The following is a 12,108-nucleotide window of genomic DNA, read 5'->3' as shown; positions in this document are numbered from 1 at the left end:
CATCTTGTTTTCAGAATGTGTAAGATTATTTGTCTTGTTAGTCTGAAAATTCGACTCTAATTAAGTCAAAATTTCTGCCAGTGGAATAAGAACATTTTACTTGTTAAGAGTTGGGCTTCTAGTTAACCTGTTTGTTTGCACTCTTCGGCCTGCCTCCAACCAAACACCACAGCCTCACATAAACCAAGTTTTTTTTAGATAGGAGTTGATTCAAGATGGCAGCAATCCTCTTTGGTCTTGGCTGCTGGTAGCTTCTCAGTCTGACAAGAATCAGCCATTCCTTCAAAAAGTTATCTGCAACAGGTAAGATATTAACACAACATTTCCACAAACGCTCCTTTCATTAGCTCTGAAGTTTACTGTTTAATGTTTAACACTTGTTTTTTTTCCTCAGAAGTTGGGTAACTGGTTATCAGAGTACTAACACCTGAAAACAATGAGGTTGTGTCATTTCAAACACTGCTCTAAAATATAAAACAGGAAGTTCAGTTTGAGCAGAAGCACCTTCTGAAATCCCCTCGCTGCACTGTACAATTGTTTGTAAAGTATAAACCGTAACATTTAAATCTCTGTTGTAGATAGAGTATTTGAGTTGTTTCACATTAAGCCATGATTGCTGCGGTGCCAATTGGGTTTTTTTTTATTCRGGTTCAGACGTTTTAGACGAGATCCTAGAGTTGAAAAACAGCCTTTCCTAACCGACATCTGTAGTGTTGATCTCACAAAAAGAGAACTTTAGTTTCAGATATATCCAGCTCGTCAGTTGAAACCGTCAAAAGTTACACAAACTGATGCAACTCCTCCACATCTGATGAGATTAAGTCCTTCAACGTGGATTTAAACACTGCCAGACAACCCAACAAACACCTCTGAGAGATCCTCAACATCACTGATTGTAGCGCGATTTAGGGAGAATGCAAGATTAATCCAGATCATTAGTTTAAATAATAATATCTATCATTACTGAAAAGAAAACCAACTCAACAGCAGAAAAATCTCAGGATGCGTGTTATAGAGGAACACGATAATTGTTCAAGCTTGCAAATGGAAACAAGTAGTGCAAGCTTCCTCTTTATGTATTCTAGGTACACGTACAGTAATTGAGGATTTCTAGTTTAGGTTGCACGGGTTATTATGTGGTGAAACTCTATATAWAGATGATTTTAATTAAAAGTACAGCCCTGCTGCAGTTCTGTCTGAGCGAACCAGAWGCCTTTTGTCTGTGATTTGAAGTCCAGTTTGAGTCTCACAGTGCGGTTTAGGAGAAAGTGATTGTATCAACGAGCTTTGTAGGTGTTTTGCAACTTAAACGAAAAACTTGAGCCAGAGAGAAGTGAAACCCCTTTCAGGGCTGAGCTGCTGGAGCAGCTGGGAGGCGTGCATGCTCCAAGGTTCATGTAACAGGAAAATAAAAAAGGCACTTCCTCTTTTTTTTTTTTTACACTGTATGTAATTTTATACTTTTAAAAAATTACTCCCCAAGTGTATTTTGGAGACATACTCCATGACAATGAGCACTTGTTTCACTTTAAAACATTTGTTTTAAAGTTTGTTTTAAAACTTATCGAACCTCCTGTGTCAGTTTTTTTCTAGCAGGATCACTTTTCATGTCATTATTGACCTGTAACTCATAATTTCTCCAGAAAACTATATTGATACCGCAGCACCTTTACTTCCTCATTTTGATAATGACACATTGTGACTGCTTCCTGTTTTAATATCATCACTGTCACAGGCTGCAAACGCCAGACAAAAGAAGTCTCACAAAAGCATTATTTATTCCGCAGACGTAGGTGGAAATCACTCGAGCGATGACAATTACCAGTTGGAGGGATGAGCATGATGCAGGCATGACTGCCGAGAACACAAATATATTAAAAACTACAACGTAAGAATAAATTCAAGAGCCTACAGCCTTATAACCGACCCTGAAGCGTGGCAAAGATCAGTTAAATATCTTCCTCAATGACGGCCAAACAGATACTGTATATATTATACATATATTTAAATAAAAAAATGCTTCTGATTGGACTCCAACAACAGAAACATCCAATTTGAAATAAAGAAAACCTGAAATGATGTCATTTATCAGCACGAAGCCAAACCTAAAACTACCAGAATTATATAAAGTACTTGAAAGAAATAACTAAAGTAAAAGAAAATATACTTTTACAGATAATGACTGGYAAAAATGTATTTCTCTTGTAAGATAAGTATTTCTGTAAAAGTCATAAAACTGCTCTCAGTAATCAGGAAAGTAAAAGTACTTTAAATTAAGTGTTGAATTTTCTTAACCAAACTGGCTCCACTAAACGTTTACTCAACTCACTTTAGTGGAACCAGTTGACACAACCTGGTTAAATAAATTCAACACGTAATGTTTTAGAGTAGGGGAGACCGGGGACAGTTGCAACACTTTTTGCATTTGACTCTGTTCCTCAGAGATGGTTTGAATTACACAAACCAAATTTTARTACAATAAACTTACATCTGTCTGTTAAAACTATAGATGATTAAATCATGTACATTCTTCACTATTTGAAAATGAAAAGTCAGATGTTGCAACTGACCCCGGGGACAGGGACAGTTGCAACATTGTTTGGGGTGGTTGCAACATATTAATACGATATATTTCACTGTAAATAAAAGTTTTATTATTTTTATATTTATATTATTTCTAAATGAATAAAAACTGTAAGTTCTAATGATATTACAGCGTTATTTATTTATTCTTTTTGATCAAATGATGAATATAGATTAGCCTTGATGAGTAGACCTTATATACAGATGTTAAAGACTCTAATTGATATAAAATACAGTTGACTTTTAGAGACAAGGATAACAGAACAATTTGAGACAATTAACTTTAGTTTTGTCTATTGTCACTGTACGCCTACATTATGTAACATTTACACTGAAACAAACTGGGATTTTAAAACCATTGTTGAAAACAACAACTGTAGAAAATACATCTTAAACACTTTTATGTTTTAAACTATAAAACTGTCATGAATACCCAACACCCTTTTAAGTGTAAACTTAATTTCAACATGTTAATCTCATCTGTATGTGCTCTGTTTTTATATGGATTTATCGTATGGGGACAGTTACAACAGCTGTTACAACTGTCCCCCTTCCTGTCAGCCATGATAAAACCTCATGTGTTAGCTAAATAAGCTCATCTGGATACATGTTAACTAGATTAGTTAAAAGTCAACAGATCACTTGTTTAAACCATAGAAGTTTGAGCTGGATCACAAAAACAGTGACAACAGTAGAACAAAAATAAAGCTGGGTAAAAAAATACTTTGGTTCCTCAAAAACAGTTTTTTTTTTCAAATAAATCCTGGAGCAGTTTTTGAATCTGTTGACTTTTTCTTTACAAGGTGGGACATCTAACTGAGCATGTACAGTGTGAGTGTCATCACTCTAGCTTGTTTCTGTTTGGAGAAAAATGACGTGTTGCAACCGTCCCCGGTCTCCCCTACATAAACAAGTGTTTTCATGATGTGTTCAGGTCACAAATTTGTAGCGTGTAACAAGGTGTTAAACTTAAAGGTAAAGTAAAAGGTCTAATTTTTATGTTTTAAATGTAACTAAATAAAAGTAAAAGATATGATTTATAAACGTACTTAAAGAAATTAGATCCTTAAAAAAATGTAGTTCTGTAACAAAGTAAATGTACTTAGTATATTTGCTTTTTTTGCTTTACGTTAATCTTGCTCGTTGTTGTACCCATTCAGTCTACGCTAAGCCCCGCCCACATACGCTCGTGCTCGAGGCACGTTATTGGCCWCTGGGCTGAACAAAATGAGCATCAAACCAAGGGGGCGGGACAAGACATCTGTCAATCATTCTGTACCATGAAAACCATTAAATGAAAGGAAAAGCCCCAGTTTTGTTGTAAATTTAACAAAATGTGACACAATATTTTTGATTTGTGTTTATTAGTTATTTATTATTGCGAACAACAGGAGGAGGTAACTAGCCCCCTTATACCAGCCGTCTCTGGTCTTCTTTTAAATTTGATCCATTCAGTCATTCTGCTGCTGACGGAGCATCAGCAGGGTGGGGTGGGGTGAGTAATTTCTCATTTAGTAAGGGATTCAGGGTTGAAGCTTAAGGCAATCAGGCCCACCCTACTATTTTAGTAATTTGTTTGACTCAAAGTTAAAACTTTTTTTAATTTCTTTAATAAAGCACARCTAAACAAATAAAACTTTTATCATCAATTTTATATTCTTGAAAGTTTATCCCAAGACAATAAAAACATTAAAAAAACAGGTAAAGTTCCACATTTGTCTTCGATCTCTTGTTTTAGGGCAGCATCCGTCAGGGTAACCCGTGTTATTTATCTGAACAGCGTCACCGTCGTGACGAGGCATGACTGGGTTGTGTCCAGTTTCTTCAGAAGAAGTTGGCAAACACAGTCAGGCTTTTTCAGAGGAAGTCAGGTTTGAACTGTCCTTTAGCCAAACGCCTGCGTCTACCAGCGGTAACACAATCTCTCATCCCACCGGCAAAATTAATGTTTGCGAGTGTTTTTAACGGGCGCAGTTTGAGCCAAGCTTCTTAAAATTATACCAGTGCTACCAGAGCTTGTAAAATGATTCAGAACTATAAAAGAAGTTTTATGTTTTACCACCTCCACTATGATTAAGATCTCCATTTACCAAGTTGTGTGGAAATAAGGCGATGCCTTGTTTTACACTACAAAAAATGTCCACCTAACCAAGTTTAAAATCTTATATCAGCCAAAAAGTCTTTTTAATCTTGTTTTGAGACTGATTTAGTAAACAAGAACTGATTGTGTAAGAATAATCATCTTGTTTTCAGAATGTGTAAGATTATTTGTCTTGTTAGTCTGAAAATTTGACTCAAATTAAGTCAAAATATCTGCTAATGGAGTAAGAAAATTTTACTTGGTAAGATTCTTGAAATAAGAAAAAATTGAGTCAAATCAAGTATTACACATTCTGAAAACAAGATGATTATTCTTACACAATCAGTTCTTGTTTAGAAAATCAGTCTGAAAACAAGATTAAAAAGACTTTTTGGCTGATATAAGATTTTAAAACTTGGTTAGGTGGACAGTTTTTGCAGTGTACAACTTTTAGCAGATTAAATCCTCGGTCTTAGAGTAACTTCTTTAAAAAAAGGCAAAAAAAAAGTGGTAGTTCAGATTAATTTTGGAGTATTGAACTAATAGTGTTTAAAAGTGAGACTTTGGATAACTTTACTGTTTTTTTGAAGGTTGTGAACATGTGTCGAACATTGGACCAAGTCTTCATGAGCAACTGCTCCTGCAACAAAATGCGTAGGTAAAAATCTCATTATAAAACCTTCTGAACGAAGCAAAACAAAAATAACTACTTACATTTTTGTCTAATTGAAATATTCAGGTAACATAAATGAACTCATCCAGTTTATTCCATAGAATAAGATCTTTGACTTAATGATCAAACAGGTCTGACAAAGATTTTAATACTCCTTTTTGGGGGGATTTTTCTTGCAACACATGACTTTATGATTAAAAATGTGTTAAAATGGTATTAACCTTTGAATGTAGTGTAAAAACCTTTGCGTCTAAAGTTCAAGCCAACAAAAATATTCGTAAAGTCAAGCTAAATCTAGTTAATACTTTCAAGAATAAGTCTATCTGGTTGACTGCACAAAAATAGACAAACTGTACATCTGTAAACCTCGAACACTGAGAACTGCTTCTTTCTATGAAAGGATTCAGTCTTGTTAGCAGACAAAGCGGAAGTAAAACCGGTCAGACAGTCATAACAGGAATCATTCATTTTATTCACCGAGCATGAGAGACAATGGAGTTTGTCTCGTCGTCAGTGGGGCTCTTTTTACAGCCCACCGTCACAGAGGAGAGTGACGCACAGCTCGTTACGAGCCAAAGTCTGGCTGCTCTACAACTTATAACAGCTTCATCGTTTATTTTGAATGTTTTGAGTAAGAATTTGACRTCCAGGTAAAGGTCTAAAGGAAGTTTTGTTGCCTGTGGTGCCCCAACACTGACACTGGTATCAGTACTGGCCAGATACCAGCATTTTACAATAAGGTCCCTGTATACTGTGTCAGTACTGTATTGATGTATTTTACAGTTTACATTTCAAATCAGAGGTGTTAAACTCATTGTCACCGAGGGCCACATGAGCATTATGGTGGTCCTCAAAGCGCCAATTAACTYTGACGTTTCATGTTTAACTTCGACTTAACACAGCCTTGTTTCATTGCTATGACTGAGTACTGGTAACAAACACGATATGAGCTCTACCTTGTATTTCCTGCATAGAAACAGCGTTTTAACATCTTCTTATAAACACTGAAAAGAACTGTACAGTTCCCGAAATGGGAAATAAATACAGAAATGCTATTAAAAGTAAAAGAGAGTTTTACTCACTGATGTGTTGTGGTGAGTAGCTATCATCTTGATTTCTGAATGCTCTCACTTTCCAACAGGGAATTCCCACTAGAGGGGGTGTTCCAGTTTAAATTTACGACTTGTAAGTGGGAAATTCCTAACTCCCAGAATGACTAGATTGCAGCAAAGCTAGTTCGTAAAAATGCAGAGAAAATAAAACTTTATACAGTGAATTATGCCGGCTGCCAGCTACTGGCTTCTTTTGCATTCAATAAGATGTAGTTTATTGTCATTACTTTTTATTTTAGACATTAAAAAGTAGATACAGTTCTCGTGGGCCACATAAAATGCCGGGGAAGGTCAGATTTGGTCTGTGGGCCTTGAATTTGACACGTGTTTGAACTGAAAAGTTTATCAGCTCCAACTTATTTGTTATTTTTTATTTTATTTTATTTTTTTAAATTTTGCAACTGTAAAGCCTGTATATTTGTTTTGATCTAGTCAGAGGGGCTGCAGGTCTATAAGGAAGGGTAGCCACCTTGTTCTAAACAAGAGAAATGTGCTTTTTAAATCATTGTGTAATGTTTATGTTCTAAATTTAAAAATACTTGGTGTCGTTACTCGGTATCAGCAAGTACCCAAATTGAAGTATTTGTACTCTTACTCAGTTTAAGAAAAACTGGTTTGTGACATCGCTACTTTTCTGCTAAAACAACCATTAACCGAAATAACGTGCTAAAATAAGATGACTGATTATTCCAGCTGGCATTCAGCTCCATTGTTTTGGTACATTTGCCTTTTTAAATTAGCTTTTACATAAAAACATTTATAAATTTGTTGTGTTGGTACTTTGTTGTAACAAATCGTCCTCAATGTGCAACACATCTGGGTTCCAGAATAACAGCCGAGCTGAACTCTTTTTAAAGTATATTTCAACAAACAGGGAGGATAGTMTCTAGACCACAATGCATTGCAAAACACTGATTCTGAGCTCAAGCATTAACTGTAAAATGATCATTGGATAGTTAATCTAGCTGGTCTGTAAGGCATTGAGATCTTTTCCAGATGATGTAATGAAGATTTTTATTAGTATAGTGTGATCTGTGCTGACAGCTTGGCATTAAGGTTTTTTTCTCCCTGATCTTACAGTGTAGTTGCTCTGTTTCTAAATTTAATGCCACACAGGCCTGTTTCAGCTGCAGAGATGAAATGTAGCATCAGCAGCTATGGACGTATGTGTAGCTGCGGCCCTGCGGGAGAATCTGGGAGCTTTTTATCGCCTTCTCGAGCTGTTGAGCTGAAATAATGCCTCTCCTGTTATCCCCATCACTGACGCGCACCCTGCAGGTCTGAGGGGATATCCTGCTGGTGAAATAAACGCATTCATCCTGCTCGTGGTGGTTTTGGTGACACAAGATTTACAAAATGTTTCACACGTCTCCACTCACCTCCGTCTCTGCTCTCTAATGGTCCTTAGATCCTCTGTTATTTCAGAAAACAGGGAATCCTTAAATATGGTGCCAGCTTGAGTAAAGTTATTGCATTAGACTAAAATCAGCAGAGTAAATCTTCCACTGCACTTGCTGCAATCAAAACAAAAATAAGCCAAGCTCATTTCAGTAAACTCAATGTTTCACTGGAATTATTATTATTATTATCATTTCTTAAAGTGTAAAAATGATTTCTTTAAGTTTTCTTTAACATGGTTCATCTTTTGGGCACAAATTCAATTACAGTTATTTTGTTTTTAACACCGTCACTCTAACTTCAGCCTTTAAATGAAACGAACGGCCTACATGCTTCAACAAGACGACGGTTTAGAAAGCTGATTTCTCAACATCCAACTCAATGACTTAAGCAAAGTTATAAAACCACTGTGAAACAATTCTGTGGGCTGAGTAAAGGAGGAACCATTAAGTAGCTGAAGTAATTCAAAACATCCACTGACCATAATACACTGTGTGGTTTTTGATTTCTGGAAAAGTGAAGTACTTAAAAACAATTGAATTTGAAAAATTTCATCCTCCTCTTCATTCCTTCCCTCCTCTGTGGCAACAGGCTCCACGGTGGGACGAAAATACCCTGACAAATGCACATTAAGCATCTCTTCTTAAAAACTATACGGAGGCTGTCTCCTGCTATCACAGCTTGCTCCTTTTGTCTGACCCAAACCACAGTTGTGGTGAAGCTCCTGTCAAACCTCCTACAGCAACGACACTGACATCAGAAACCAGAGGAAGCCTGGTTTACAGGCCACCCACGTTTTTCCAGGGGTCTAAAGGGCCAGAGAAAGTATATTTTGGACAAGTCTCTGAACTACCCTCCATTTCCTATTATTAATTTTACGCAGGCGACCCACCTCTGTTCTGTAAATCAAACCTGCGGTTTGCAGACTCCTCTCTCTCTTCTTTCTGAGTTCTGCTCATTGTCTTTCCTGTTCCAGGACATTGTTCTTGTCACTTATAATGAAGCATAAGTGATAAATCAATTAAATGAGGTCGATAATTCGAAATTCATTTGCCTTCTTCTTTGTTTTCTTCGTCTCCCTCTTTTCTACTCTTTAGCCAGGGGATTCTGATGTTATCAGTCCATGAAATGGACGTTATTAGGCGTTATCAGTCCCATACAATGGTTTCAGAGTGTCCCTACTGTGCCTTTTAGACTTCAGACTGTCCCGACAGTGCCCACTAGTGGGTTAATCTATCAATGACAATGAATGTGTAAATAACCAAAAGATAGTGTAATAAATTATTTGTGCCTGTGTTGGTCTCGAACCCTCCCRCYCTCTGGTCSAACACWCTACCCATTGCCCTATTGGAAGGCTACAATATACAAGCGTTGGAGGGTGGGGTCTTTGGCGCTAACCATGTCATTTGCTCTAAAGTTAAACTTAGTGGCTTTAAGCCTCATATTAACCAGTTTTTTATGCCTCATATTAACCAGCTGACAATCGGAAGCCATTCTATGGGACGGGGAACCTGCTAACGGGCACAGGTGGGACATTCTGAAGCCATTCTATGGGACTGATAAYGCCTAATAACGTCCATTTCATGGATGATAACATCCGAAGCGGGTGCTTTAGCGTAGGGAGGAGTGAACTGTCACATCAGGTATTCACCAGGTGCCTCGTGAACAGACCTTTAGCTAGAGGAGCGTCTTCGGTTTTCCAACACCTTCTTTCAGCTGGCGATGACTCAGGACGCCCTCAGAACCTTGGATTTGCAGGAAGTTTTTTTGTACACTTTAAATTGCGTAAACAGCATGAGGGTGACCGCAAATCTTTTATGAAGCCAGAGGAAGACACGGGATAAATTGAGTCGGCTTGGATAGAGGAGGTGGGTAGCGATGGTACGACTTCAGCAGCTGTTTGTTGTTTGACCAATCTCCAGTCCAGGTCAGTTCGTAACTTTTTATAAATTTCATAATCTTCTGTAAACTTCATAAGCTCAAAGCAAATGTGCGCCGGGSAGGTCCACACAAAGATCAGTTTTTATGTTCACATCCTCTGTGTCGCACATTCAACTGKTTTGTGTGCCACACCAAGCAGATAAGAGTTGAGAATTGGTGCCATGTTGGGGACAAAATGGAGTCGAATTTTGAAGACTGTCTCATGGAGGGTATTAGAAAACATAAAAACTTATATGATACATCAGTTTAAGAATATAAGGACTTTCAGAAAGCAATTTGTGGGAGGAAATAGCTCAGACCCTGGGTAAGGTGAGTACCGCCCACGGTACATTCCCGGTTTGTGGTTACTTCCTCCCTCTTTATAGCCTACCAGGGACTTTGAATTTTCATAATAGGCTGTTTAAACGATTYGATTGGTTGTCTTCTTTTCATTGACACCTCTTTTGATCAACTGGGTTCACCTAGAAGGAATTTATTAGTTAGATACTGATTTAAAACACCACACCATTTGTCTTAGTTTCCTTTTTAAGGGTTTACTTTTATAATCTATTGTTTGACTATTGTAATGTCCTGATTAAAATAGTTTTAGGTACATGCCCAAAACATCATGACAACACATAGAAATACCGTTATAAATTCATTAGGAATGATATTTTCTGTACGAGTTGCCTGCGATTCAGCCGTAGGCCTGTAGTGGGCGTACCAGGCACTGAAGACCATGTACTTATAGCCGGGACTTTCGGTTTTCTGGCCAGCGTTGGTTTCCTGCTTGCACAGACAGCAATAAACCGGCGTTCACTCCAGTCACTGGTGTTGTATGGTCCATTCTCTTCACATTTTAATCTATTCAACATTTATGTGGTTTTGTCTCGATTTCAGTTAACAAACACTAAATTTTCTTACAGACTCTCCAGAACAMAAAATGTGAGGCAAGCCCCTCATGTCTCACCTGGTACATGTGATTGATTGAACTGGCCAATCAGCTCTGAGCTTCATTCTGACACCACAGCAGTGTGGCCAATCAAGTTACCTTTTATTCGAYATGCTGTTTTGGAAATTTTAAAAAAAGTTAATCGCAATAGTGTATTTAAGTTCAATAACTAAATTCTAGTTGATTGATCATTATGTTAGTTTAAAAGGGTCTCCAAACGATAATTTTGTTTCATCGCAATCATTATCGTCCAGCAAAATTTGTCATCGTATCAGGCCTACTTAGAATACTGCATGGATTAAAAGGGTCTTTTGTATTTAATTCATGGAGCTTAAAAGAATTTGCCTTTTAAGAGCGCAGCCTGGCACACAATTCATGAATCGTTTAAAGTGAATGAAGCGCGTCTTTGTTGCTCACATTAAAGCAGGGTGGTCAGCTGTTGATCTACGCACAGATCAGCGTGTGCCAGTAAAAACCGTATTCCCTCAGTGTCCCTGCCATTGTAAGCACTCATGACTCAAAATAGACACTTTTATTCTGACAATTTGAAACTGCAGCGCGGCTGATTAATCCTCCTGCAGCGTTAAAGAGATCTGCATTTGAGGCATTTCCATTCAGTCCACCATTTAAACAAATATTTAAAGCAGAAACCACACAGGGAATATCAGATAGATCATTTTTAAAACACAGTGAGCCTTTTCATCCCCTCCCACCATTTCTTTTTTTTTAACTATTGTGTGTGCTAATACCTTTTGCAAAAACTGTCCCCCCGCAGTGTTTCCAGCAACAGTTTGTGAAAGCTCAAGCGGTCCGTGGAGTCTGTCATTTTGAATGTTCTGGCGTGCTCGTTGTGAGGATGTGGCAGCTCCAGCTGTGATCCGTTTACTCACCTGGAGTCTGTCAGAACACACAAAGTTACAGTATGTTATATCACAAGATGCTGAACACATTTAGCAATGACGTAAAGCAGGGTCACTTCCAACAGCAGCGTGTTACATGATGTGTGCTGCCCAACCTTTAGGTAGCACTTTTCATCATTAGTGTGTTTGCTTTAGATATTATGTGAACAATTCAACTTCAAAGTCAATTAGCAGTGATCCTGCTGCTTTTTTTTATTCTTTTGTAAAAGTTAATAATGAGTACATCCATGTGACTTGAGTTATGTGTTTTAATCCAGAATAAACGCTCCTCCTCTGCGGTCCACAAAGTTGTCCACCTTTTTTCTTGATTTGAGGGACAAACCCCATTTACCCTTCTCAGCACAACCTATCCCAAGATGCATTGCAGACCAAATGGTAAATTATTTGGCTGGTAATGGTGGACAAAGCAAGAGAAATGAGCAGAAGTATATTCAATTCAATTCAATTCAATTCAATTCAATTCAATTCAA

General features: G+C 37.5%; 1 long non-coding RNA gene across 3 annotated transcripts in view; it reads right to left on the bottom strand.

Moving 5' to 3' along the window:
* The window catches only part of LOC106522451 (uncharacterized), a 118,687-nt gene that overhangs the window by 84,424 nt on the left and 22,155 nt on the right, over positions 1-12,108 (bottom strand). For all 3 annotated transcript variants that reach the window (XR_001310790.1, XR_001310789.1, XR_001310791.1), the window contains exon 2: positions 11,468-11,615. This is a non-coding gene — a long non-coding RNA (uncharacterized LOC106522451). The remainder of the gene's footprint in view (positions 1-11,467; positions 11,616-12,108) is intronic.

Source organism: Austrofundulus limnaeus, unplaced genomic scaffold (assembly GCF_001266775.1).
Source record: "Austrofundulus limnaeus strain Quisiro unplaced genomic scaffold, Austrofundulus_limnaeus-1.0 Scaffold129, whole genome shotgun sequence".
Lineage (NCBI taxonomy): Eukaryota > Metazoa > Chordata > Actinopteri > Cyprinodontiformes > Rivulidae > Austrofundulus > Austrofundulus limnaeus.
The sequence above is the reverse complement of the archived record's forward strand: the minus strand, read 5'-3'. Positions and strand labels throughout refer to the sequence as shown.